This window comes from Aquarana catesbeiana, linkage group LG11 (assembly GCF_042186555.1).
Source record: "Aquarana catesbeiana isolate 2022-GZ linkage group LG11, ASM4218655v1, whole genome shotgun sequence".
Lineage (NCBI taxonomy): Eukaryota > Metazoa > Chordata > Amphibia > Anura > Ranidae > Aquarana > Aquarana catesbeiana.
The window spans coordinates 47,344,791-47,357,838 of NC_133334.1; the positions used below are offsets into that span (position 1 = coordinate 47,344,791).

Sequence of the window (13,048 nt, forward strand, 5' to 3'; positions counted from 1 at the left end):
AGTTCATCTGAGATTTATCTGCCCAGCTCCTTCAGTTTTCAGGTCAAAGGATGTTGGACAGTAGGGTGCCACCATGACCCCCCGTTCCTTGAATTTCGTTTGGTTCTTTAGAAACTGGATGAAATTCGTTAGTGTATGACCAGCTTAAAGAACATGTTAACCCAAATTTCATATTCCTGATATTGTACCATGTACGTGTGTTAAAAGTAGGGCTGTTACTGATTAAAATTTTCATGTTCGATTAATCGATTTTTTAAAAAAAATTGATTAATTGACTAATTTTGATTAATTATAACGCACATACAGGTCCAACTACTTTTAGCTGATCTCCTTGCATTTCAACTCTGCATTAGTCAGTGGTAAATGTGGTATACACTATATACAATCACCTGACACTAGTTAGTTTCCACAATCCATGACTTAACTTCACAGTTCACACAAATACGTTTTAAATTCAAACTGTAGCACTGACGTAAGTCATTTTTTTAATTAAACTTTAAGAAAAACATAGAAAGTTAGTTTAACTTTAATTATAAAACTTATCTAGTATATTACACTCTATTTAAATAGCACCGTTGTTATGGTAACGGTCGAAGCCGGACATAGCGGGGCATGGCTAGGACGTCACAAGTCAATCAAAAGCAAGCGCCGCCGTCATGGCAACAGCAGAAGCCGATCAACACGGCAAAAATATCACAGCTTATCAGCCTCTAAGCACAACAATGTTAAAAACGGAGGTTATCAAATTTGCCTACACTTAGCCAGGGCCGTCTTTAATTTTGATTAGACCCTGGGCAAAACATTTCTTGGGCCTCCCCCCATTCAATTTCACTCTCTACCTGCTCATACAATAAATAGCAGCTAGACTTAAAATCAGTTTACTGTATCAGATCAGGCAGCGATTGTGATTGGTTGCCAGCGGTTACAGCATATCACTACTGCTTACTGACTGGTTGCTAGAGGTTACAGCACACATTAGGGCTCACTGATCAGTTGTCAGAGGTTACAGCAAATGATTTCTGCTTGTTAAATGGTTGCTAGAGATTACTGCACAGTAATACTGCTCATTGATTGGTTGCTAGAGGTTACAGCGCATCATCTCCCCACTGCAGGGGAGGCATGATATACATATGAATGCCGCCTTTATTTACATATCAATGCCGCGGGCCGCAGCTATTTATTTAGTAATGCCGCCACTATTTACATATGAATGGTGGTTATTTACATGTAAACACAGGGTCTGCAGGTGAGTCGTCTGTACACAGCAATAGGGCAGAGCTGGGCAGCATTAGTAGCAGCACTTCAAACTGAGATATCAGGACACAGCATGGGACTAAAACTTCAAGGGACAAGGGAATTTAAACCGGGATAGTTGGCAAGTATGAGGCAAGCTGCTTTGGGCCCCACAACAATGACAGGGCCCAGGGCAGCTTCCCCTTTTGCCCTACCTTAAAGACGGCCCTGCACTTAGCTCACGGAATGATCCCAGTTAACCACATCCATATTTACCATCACTGTCCAGGCTGCCCGGTGACATCACGGACATTGACGTCACCGGACTCCTCCACCCTTCCCTTCGTTAGCAGACGGATGCACTTGGGGAAGGGGGGATGTCCGTGATGTCACGGATCTCCAATGGAACTCCCTGAAGACCCGGAAGCCGGCGTAGAGGTGAGTACCGATCAAAAGAATTTTGATCGATCAAAAAAATTAACGATTAGTCGAGGAATTAATAGTTAATTCCCTAGTTAAAAGGTATCTTGCCCTCTTTGTATTGGTTCCTTTGTATGAAACTCCTGGCGATCCTGGCTGTCCCCCTGATTTCCTATTTCAAACTAACCACACTAAGCATGAGAACACATCCATCCCAGTGTGTTCAGTTGTCTGGTTGTGCTGAGAGAACAGCCTGCCTATCCTCCAATGGCCAAGACCTGTGTTGACACACCCTCCTGCTCAGCCATTGACTGGGAAGATCAGTGTACTGCTTTTTATCCACCCCACCTCTCTAAACCCCTTATGCAGCTGAGAACAGAGATTACTGTATGTGATCACATACAGAGAAAAAAATAAAGATTTTTATATTGTTTTTTCATGTACACAAACCTTCCATTTCTATTTTAAACTAAATAGGTAGGTTTACAAGGTAATAGAGCTGCACGATTCTGGCCAAAATGAGAATCACACATTTTTTTGCTTAGAATAAAAAGACCACGATTCTCGCAACGTAAAATCTTTCACATTATACAAAAAAAAAAAAATTGGGCTAACTTTACTGGCTAGTTTTTTTTTTTATTCATTAAAGTAATTTTTTTTTTTAAAATTGCATTTGAAAGACAGCTGCGCAAATACAGTGTGACATAAAATATTGCAACAACCACCATTTTATTCTCTAGGGTCTCTACTAAAAAAATACATATAATGTTTGGGGGTTCTAAGTAATTTTCTAGCAAAAAAAAAAAAATGATTTTAACTTGAAACCAACAAATGTCAGAAAAAGGTTTAGTGTTTAAGTGGTTAAACTTCCCTCATTAAGGCCCCTTTCACACTGGGGCGGTTTGCAGGCGTTATTGTGCTAAAAATAGCACCTGCAAACCAACCTAAAACTGCCGCTACTGTTTCTCCAGTGTGAAAGCCTGAGGGCTTTCACACTGGAGCGGTGCGCTGGCAGGAGAGATAAAAAACTCCTGCAAACAGCATCTTTGGAGTGGTGAAGGAGCGGTGTATTCACCGCTCCTTCACCGCTCCTGTCCATTGAAATAAAAAAAAAATAGCGCAGTTTTACCCCTGACGCCCCCACCGCCCCAGTGTGAAAGGGGCCTTACACACGAAGTCTATTCCTTTGACAAATGGTTACAATGTTTATACTTATGCCGCGTACACACGAGCGGACTTTTCGACCGGACTGGTCCGACGGACCGAGTCCGGCGAACAATCCGATCGTGTGTGGGCTTCATCGGACCTTCAGCGGACTTTTCCAGATGAAAATCTGACGGACTTTAGATTTAGATCACGTACGAATCCGTCGGACTTTGGTTGATCGTGTGTAGGCAAGTCTGTCGTAAGTCCGTCAAAAGTCAGTCGTAAGTCCGTCGAAAAGTCTGCCTGTGTGTACGCGGCATTAGTTCCACTGCGAAAGAATGTTGTGATTCTTGGCAGACTGCCCGTTTTTTTTTTCTTCCTTTCTTTTGACGGCTGTGGCTTCAGAAGAGCAGAGAGAATTCTTTGCATAGAAAGAATCGGGAGACACTTTTGTCAAGATCGCAACGGGGAAAAAATCGTGATAACGATTCTTGGCGATTAATCGTGCAGCTCTACAAGGTAAGGATTCACATATTCACTTTCCGAAAGAGGGACACGCTTTAGAACAGAATATTTAGGCAAAGGACACATTGTTGCCCTCCACTTCCCAATCACACAGACAATGACAAATTAAAGCACAAGAATGGTCACTAAGGCCTGGTTCACACCTATGCATTTTTTTTGTGTGTTTTCAGTTTTGCAGAAACACACTACAGTCCATTTAACATGGTTTCCTATGGATGTAGTTCACATCTGCATTTCTATAGAAATGGAGAGGGACCAGCAGGTTGTATTTTTGGTTCCATAGACTTCAATGGATCAAAGATGTGTATTAAAAAATACAAAATGCACCTGGAATATGCAAACTGCAACCTGCATAGGTGTGAATCAGGCCTTAACGTTTATGTAAACCCTCACCTTGTAAAACAACTCATTCAGTTTTAAAATAGAAATGAAAGACAATATACACAGTAGAGCTGCACGATTAATCGTTAAGAATCGTTATCACGATTTTTTTCCCCGTTGCGATCTTGACAAAGTATTTCCGATTCTTTCTATGCAGAGAATTCTCTCTGCTCTGGTAAAGCAGACAGCTGTCAAAAGAAAGGGAAAAAAAAGCGGGCAGTCTGCCACGAATGACAACATTCTTTAGCAGTGGAACTTAAGTATAAACATTGTAACGATTTGTCCTTTAGATCAAAGGAATACACTTTGGTGTGTAAATGAGGGAAGTTTAACCACTTAAACAGTAAACCTTTTTCTGACATTTGTTGGTTTCAAGTTAAAATCATTTTTTTTTTTGCTACAAAATGACTTAGAACCCCCAAACATTATATATATATATATATATATATATATATATATATATATATATATATATACATTTTTTAGTAGAGACCCTAGAAAAAAAAATCGTGCTTGTTGCAATATTTTATATCACACTGTATTTGCACAGCAGTCGTTCAAATGCTATTTTTTTGGGGGGAAAAAAATTACACTTCAATGAATTAAAAAAAAAACTAACCAGTAAAGTTAGCCCAATTTTTTTTGTATAATGTGAAAGATTTTACGCCGTGAGAATCGTGATCTTTTTATTGTAAGCAAAAAAATCATGATTCTCATTTTGACCAGAATCGTTCAGCTCTAGTATACAGCGAAAACATTATGAATACATTTTTTGTGATCACATGCCCTTTACCCGCAACTGCATAAGGAGTTTAGAGAGCTGGGGAGGAGAAACAGCATTACACTGGTCTTCCCAGTAAATGGCTGTGCGATGGGGGGGGGTTAACGTGTCTGCACAAGTCTAAACATTGGAGGAGAGCAGAAAACTGACCACGCTGTGCTCTCATGCCTAGTGTGGTCAGATTTTAATTGTGAAACAGAGGGGCTGGCAGAAACACCAGGGATTTCACACAAAGGAAGCAGTACAAAGAGAACAGGAAACTTCTCATACAAGTACATGGTACAGCAGGCACATATCAGGAATATGAAATGGGGTGACAAATTTTTCAAACCCACTTTTCCCTTTAATTTTTCTTTATATTGATATTTACAACTAACCAAGGATAGATGAAAAGTATTTTGCAAATGCAAAACAAATAACTTTGTCTGTTAACCACTTCCCGTCCATAGGACATCATATGACATCCTTGGGTTGAAGTGGTGATAGGTCAAAGCAGCTGCTGAATGAAACCTGCAGCTACAGACATCATTCATCATAATGTAAAAGCCACCTAAGTTGCTATTAAGCCGCTGCAATACTTTTACAGGCAGCGAGAGGGGATGTCCCCCCTCTGCCACCCTCCGGTGCCTTTCCCGCCGCCCTATGATGCCTTTCCGGGCTCTCCTGTGCGATCAGGAGGCCGGATTGATGATCCAGTGGTGGTGCCAGATTACCATAGAGCTGGCTGTGGACTGGATGGTCCCTGGCCATCTCTATAACCCTGGGAGGCAAGAAGCAACGTCATAACCTCACTTCCGGCATTGGTAGATGTAAACACTGCCATTTTTTTACCTGGAAAGCAGAGATGTTTTTTGTTATATCTCATGCTTTCCAGGGTAGAGGAGATATCTCTATGTCTCCATAAAGAGGACCTGGCGTGCCTTATTCCTATTACAAGGGATGTTTATGTTTCTTGTAATAGGAATAAAAGTGATTTAAAAAAAAGGAAGAGATAGTATAAGAATAATAATAATAAAAAAAAAAAAATTATTATGAAAAAAGATTGTTAAAGCGCCCCCACCCCCTCATGCTCGCACATAGAAGCGAACACATACAAAGGTTGCGCTCGCATATGTAAACAACGTTCAAACCACACATGTGAGGTATCACCACAAATGTTAGAGTGAGAGCAATAATTCTAGCACAGGACCTCCTCCAAGCATAGCCTATGGAGATTTACTAACTAACGTTTGACACCATTCCAAGAGTGTACGTAATTTTAAAGCCTGACATGTTCAGTATCATAATAGGTGAGGTTGAAAAAAGACACAAGTCCATCAAGTCCAACCTATGTGTGTGTATCTATTTACTCTATTACTGTATTTGAAAACTTGCTGCACAAATACCGTGTGACATAACAAATCGCAATGATCGCTATTTTAATATTATTATACAGGATTTATATAGTGCCAACAGTTTGCGCAGCGCTTTACAACATGAGGGCAGACAGTACAATTACAATACAAATCAATACAGGAGGGATTAGAGGGCCCTGCTTGTTAGAGCTTACAATCTAGAAAGGAGGGTCAAGTGGAAACAAAAGGTAATAACTGGGGGATGAGCTAATGGAAAAAGTGAAAAAACAGTAGTTGTTAGGTGTGGGCAGGGTAGGTTTCGCTGAAGAGAAGGTTTTTTTTCAGGGATCGTCTAAAAGCTAATAGAGTAGGAGATAAGTGGATAGATTGGGGTAGGGCATTCCATAGGATTGGAGAGGCTTTGGAAAAGTCCTGGAGGCGAGCATGGGAGGAGGTGATGAGGGAGCTAGAGAGCAGGAGGTCTTGAGAGGAACGAAGAGAACGAGTGGGTTGATATTTAGAGACTAAGCTAGTGATGTAGCTGGGGGCGAAATTGTGGATGGCTTTGTACATAGTTGTTAGTATTTTGAATTTAATTCTTTGGCCGAGTGGAAGCCAGTGGAGGGATTGACAGAGAAGGGTAGCAGAGACAGAGCGATTGGTAGGGTGGATGAGTCTGGCAGCGGCATTCATAATGGATTGAAGGGGTGATAGACTATGTAGAGGTAAGCCAATAAGAAGGGAGTTGCAGTAGTCGAGGCGAGAGATGACCAGCGAGTAAATTAAGAGCTTTGTTGTGTCATTGGTTAGAAAGGGCATATTTTGGAGATGTTGCGGAGGTTGAGGCAGCAGGATTTGGACAGTGATTGGATGTGGTGCTTAAAGGAGAGTTCAGAGTCCAGGACTACACCTAGAACCTTGGCATGTGGGGATGGGCTTATAGTTGTGCCATCGATTTTGACAGAGAGATCAGGGGAAGGGGAATATGGGGGAGGAAAAATTATAAGTTCGGTTTTGGATAGATTGAGTTTGAGGAAGTGGTGTGACATCCAGACTGATATATCTGATAGTAAATTAGTGATACGTGAGGAGATAGAGGGAGTGAGCTGAGGGGTAGAGAAATAGATTTGGGTGTCGTCAGCGTAGAGGTGGTATTGGAGCCAGGGAGGATCTCCCTAGGATCTCTGCTAAAATATAGATAGATATATATATATATATATATATATATATATATATATATATATATATACACATATATAATGTTTGGGGATTCTGAGTAATTTTCTAGCAAAAAAAAAATAGGATTTTCACAAGTAGAAGGGGAATGCCAGAATTAGCCTGGTATGGAACATTTGCTTATACAGATCTACAGTGCCTTGAAAATTTCCAAATGTTCTCATGTTACAACCAAAAACGTAGATGTATTTTATTGGGATTTAATGTGATACACCAACACAAAGTGGCACATAATTGTGAAGTGGAAGGAAAATGTGAAAAGTGTGGGGTGCATTTGTATTCAGCCCCCGAGTCAATACTTTGTAGAACTACCTTTCACTGCAATTACAGCTGTAAGTCTTTTTGAGGATGTCTCTACCAGCTTTGCACATCTAGAGAGTGAAAGTTTTGCTCATTCTTCTTTGTAAAATAGCTCAAGCTCTGTCAGATTGGATGGAGAGCGTCTGTGAACAGCAAGTCTTGCTACAGATTTTCAATTGGATTTAGGTCTGGACTTTGACTGGGCCATGCTAACACATGAATATGCTTTGATCTAAACCATTCCATTGTAGCTTTGGTTGTATGTTTAGGGTCGTTGTCCTCCCTACACTTAACTCCCTGTAACAAGCCCCATTAACCCCTGTCATGCTGGCCCTCCGGGCCTCTCTTTTAGGCCAAAAAGTAAAATTTTGGTCTCATCTGACCAGAGCACCTTCTTCCACATGTTTGCTGTGTCCCCCACATGGCTTCTCGCAAACTGCAAACTTGACTTCTTATGGATTTCTTTAAACAATGGCTTTCTTCTTGCCACTCTTCCATAAAGGCTAGATTTGTGGAGGGCACGACTAATAGTTGTCCTGTGGACAGATTCTCCCACCTGAGCTGTGGATCTTTGCAGCTTCTCCAGAGTTACCATGGGCCTCTTGGCTGCTTCTCTGATTAATGCTCTCCTTGCCCGGCCTGTCAGTTTAGGTGGACGGCCATGTCTTGGTAGCTTTGCAGGTGTGCCATACTCTTTCCATTTTCAGATGATGGATTGAACAGTGCTCTGTGAGATGTTCAAAGCTTGGGATATTTTTTTTATATCCTAACCCTGCTTAAAACTTCTCCACAACTTTATCCCTGACCTGTCTGGTATGTTCCTTGACCTTCATGATGCTGTTTGTTCACTAAGGTTCTCTAACAAACCTCTGAGGGCTTCACAGAACAGCTGTATTTATACTGAGATTAAATTACACACAGGTGGACTCTATTTACTAATTAGGTGACTTCTGAAGGCAGTTGGTTTCCCTAGATTTTAGTTAGGGGTATCAGAGTAAAGGGAGCTGAATACAAACAAGGGAACTATGCAAAAGCAATGCTCCAACTCCTCAAACTGCCACAGGTCGCTAGTTAATAGGGGTGGAACACAGTTGCATGTTTGATTCCCAGCTAAGTGACTGCGGAGTTCTGTGACATGAAACCTCTGAAAGCCGTCACCTCTCCTGCAATGATATAAAGTAGGATCATTAGGCAGAGCGTCCGTCCTGCAGACTGGGTAATTAGCTGCCTCTAACAGCCCAGTTCATGGGCCTGGCCCACCTCTGCAGCAGAACCAGGTGGCCTTGTGTGTCTAAGTCCATCTGTTTTCCCTTCACAGTTGGGTAGTCTATGCTACCGTCTTGGTGCAGGCATTACCCATCAATATGGTTTTTTTTGCCTAGCAGCCTCCTATCAATTATCGATGATCTGTTTTTCTAAACAAGGTGCATTGCAGCAGCTTTCGTCTTTCTCTCATCTGTCAAATCAAGGTGTCCTTATTTAAAAAAGTGCAAATCATGGTAACACCCGGATGTCACCTTTCATCCTTGTAGGGCAGTCAGAGCAGTGGAAGCCAACTGCTCATTAATTGCCACGGCTCTGCTCTTCATACTTTTATGGGGTGCACTGTGCAGTAACCCAAAGTAACTGGATTTCACTGTCTTGCAGTATCATAAAAAAAAAAGGTAATTTAATACTGTGAGTTACAGCGCTTTACGAATAAGCCAAACAAGTGTGATGTTATCATGCAAAATCGACAACTATTGTCTATGTTTACTTAGAGGCACGGTACTCAGTATTATATTGCATATTAAAAATACATCAATTCATACATAGCTTGCCTACAATGTAACAATATTTTATCAGATATGATGTTTTCCAGGTATGATTCTTAAAGGGTCAATCCATGCAATAATAATATTTAAGAACATTTTTTTACTGAGCCACCCATTGCTTATTTTTAACTCTTAGAGTCTCTCACTGTGAGATCTCCCATCACAGATTCCAATTTGTATTCCCCAAGGGTGGTCCCACTCTTCAGCCTCCCTCTCCTGCTACTTGCTGGAAAATATAAAGTCAGAGGGAATCCCAAAAGGGAAAGTGTGACTGCCTTATAACGGGCTCAGCTGATGGGTGGAGCTGGGAACTCAAGCATGGTGATCTCACCATTGGAGTCCAAGAGACTTCATTGCCTCTTAGAGACTGCCATGGTGAGATCTCCCATCACAGTTTCTAACTCGTATTACCCCGGGGAGTCCCACTCTACAGCCTCCCTCTCCTGTTGCATGCTGTAAAATATAAAGTCAAAGAGAATCCCAACAGGGAAAGTGGGACTGCCTTATAATGGGCACAGCAGATAGGTGGAGCTGGGAACTCAAGCATGGTGATCTCACCGTTGGAGTCCCAGAGGCTTCAATGGTCTCCTAGAGACTTCTATAGTTAGACCTCCAATCAAAATGTCTAACTTGTATTTCCCGGGGGGGGGGGGGGTCCCACTCTTCAGCCTCCCTCTCCTGCTGTATGCTGGAAAATATAAAGTCACAGAGAATCCTAACAAAGAAAGTGGGGCCCCCTTATAATGGGAACAGCAGTGGGGTGGAGTTGGGAACTCAAGCATGGTGATCTTACCACTAAAGTCCCAGAGACTTTAAAGGTTTCCTAGAGACTTCAATAGTTAGATTTCCCATCAAAATTTCTAACATGTATTCCCTGGAGGGGGGGTCCCATTCAAAGAGAATCCTAACAGGAAAGTGGGCCTTGAAATGGCCACAGCAGTTGGATGGAGCTGGCGCCTCGAACATGGTGATCTCCAATGGTCTCTTAGACCTAATGGCAACAGTAGGATAGAGGAACTAAGAAATCATGTGTGGTGTTCTCATCATTGGAGTCCCAGAGACTTGAATGGCTTTTTAGAGACTCTCATGGTGGGATCTCCCATCACAACTTGTATTCGTATTCCCCAGGAGGCTTCCCACTCCTCAGCCTCCCTCTCCTGCTGCATTCGGTAAATTTTGAAGAAAATCCCAACGGGGAAAGAAAAGGAGACCGCCTTGTAATGGCCAAAGCGGATCTGGGAACCTAAGCGGGATGATCTCATCAATGGAGTCCCAGTTACATAAAAGAACCTGGAATATCAGTTTGTCAGGACTGACCCTTTGAATCCAATGCATAAGTAGTAACTGTCGCACACCAAATTCCCCAATTGTATTTTTTATCAGCTGGTTTACTGGACACATTTTTGATCATATTCACATTTGCAATAAAACACTTTCTAACAATCCAGCCGACACATACAATACGCTATACAAAAAGTGAGCTGAAACAGAAAAATAATGATGTGATCAAAATCATTAGTGAGTGGATAGTATAAACTGTCTGCCTGGCGTTTTTATGTCACTGTTCTTAATGAGAAGGAGTCCGCTCTTTTATGTTGTTTTATTTTGTGAACTATTGGGATAATTTATCACTTTTTACAGGTCTCTCTGGTGACCGGTTATAAGGGAGAAGCAGCTGAGGACAAGAACTATTTAATAAGGCAAAGTGTAATGTGCACGGTACGGTATTGCTGACTAACCAATCAAGTTCATTGTTTTGTAAAGTGATGGAAGTTGAAATGGGTTACCAAAATTTTGGCACTGAAAATTCAGAATTAACCCTTTGCACTCTGCTACACACGCTTACATATTTCTAGAAAACTTTTACATTAAAAACAAAGATTTTTGGTTCACAAATATCGCAATACGTGTTCAAGCTGACCAACTGCGTCAAAGTAATCCATCTCTGGCCAGACCCTACTCTTCCCAAAATTTGCACAACTCATTCCACTTAGTCGTGATTGACTGCAGAACGGACTACAAGACAACGTGCAATCTATACCTGTGTACAGGTGTGCCAGGTCTGACATCCAACTAGTCTAAAAATATATAAGATAGGGAGACTAAAGATAGAGAGACGATAGATAGATAGATAGATAGATAGATAGATAGATAGATAGATAGATAGATAGATAGATAGATAGATAGATAGATAGATAGATAGATAGAGTCACTTTTCCTAAAACTTGTATGCATAAGATAGAAAGATAGATGTCTTAAAGTTGTCATGGCAAAAGTTGATCTTTATGGAGGTCTAACACTGGCCATACATTATACAATTGTCTTGTACAATTCTCCTTTAGGTTTACCAAAACCATATAATATGAGGTCAAACCTAAGCACTTTCAATTTGTATGCATCAGGCAGGTCCTTGCACTACATATTTGAAGGTAAATCTAAAGGAAATTGAAAATTGTATAATGTATGGCCAGCTTTAATGTTGCTCTTCCAGATAGATAGATAGATAGATAGATAGATAGATAGATAGATAGATAGATAGATAGATAGATAGATAGATAGATAGATAGATAGATAGATAGATAGATAGATAGATAGATAGATAGATAGACATTAAACATTGGATTTGAGCTAGGGAAGGTCTGTATATTTTTTTTTTAAGGAATGTATTAGACAAGGAGTCTTCTGAAAATTAGATAGATAGATAGATAGATAGATAGATAGATAGATAGATAGATAGATAGATAGATAGATACTCATTAAACATTAGGTTGGGGCTAAGGAAGGTCTACATATAAACTATTTTAAGGCTGGCCATACATTATACAATTTTCTTGTACAACTTTCTTTTAGATTTACCAAAACCTTATACTATGAGGTCAAACCTAAATGCTTTCAATTTGTTTGCAATCAGGCAGGCCCTTACACTACATAGTCGAAGGTAAATCTGATGGAAATTGAACAAGAAAATTGTATAATGTATGGCCAGCTTTAGAAATGTATTAAGACAAGTAGCCTTTCGAAAATGAGATAGATAGATAGATAGATAGATAGATAGATAGATAGATAGATAGATAGATAGATAGATAGATAGATAGATAGATAGATAGATAGATAGATAGATAGATAGATAGATAGTCATTAACATTGGATTGGAGCTAAGGCTGACCATACCTTATACAATTTTCTTGTACAATGTTTAGAGTTACCAAAACCATATAATATGAGGTCAAACCGAAACCCTTTCAATTTGTATGCAACCAGGCAGGCCCTTCTACTACATATTTAAGGGTACATCTAAAGGAGATTGAACAAGAAAATTGTATAATGTATGGACTGCTTAAGGAAGGTTTATATAAAAAAATATTTTAAGAGATGTTTTAGACAAGGAGTCTTCTGAAAATTAGATAGATAGATAGATAGATAGATAGATAGATAGATAGATAGATAGATAGATAGATAGATAGATAGATAGATAGATAGACAGGCAGTGCCACGTGTCTTAAGCTGGCCATACACCATTCAATTTTCTTATTCAATTTCCTTTATATTTACCTTCAACTATGTAGTGTAAGGGCCTGTCTGATTGCATACACATTGAAAGTGTTTAGGTTTGACCTCATATTATATGGTTTTGGCAAATCTAAAGGAAAACTGTACAAGAAAATTGTATAATGTATGGTCAGCCTTAGTTGTAGTTCCACAGCTGCTGGACATGTATACATGTCTTTAGGTTGTCAATAAAGTAGATAGATAGATAGATAGATAGATAGATAGATAGATAGATAGATAGATAGATAGATAGATAGATAGATAGATAGATAGATAGATAGATAGATAGATAGATAGCTGTAGATTGATATGCATATGTATATGTATAA

General features: G+C 40.1%; 1 protein-coding gene across 2 annotated transcripts in view; it reads right to left on the minus strand.

Moving 5' to 3' along the window:
• CHST1 (carbohydrate sulfotransferase 1) overlaps positions 1-13,048 on the minus strand; it is a 114,174-nt gene that overhangs the window by 100,113 nt on the left and 1,013 nt on the right. The gene's annotated exons all lie outside the window — the stretch shown is intronic.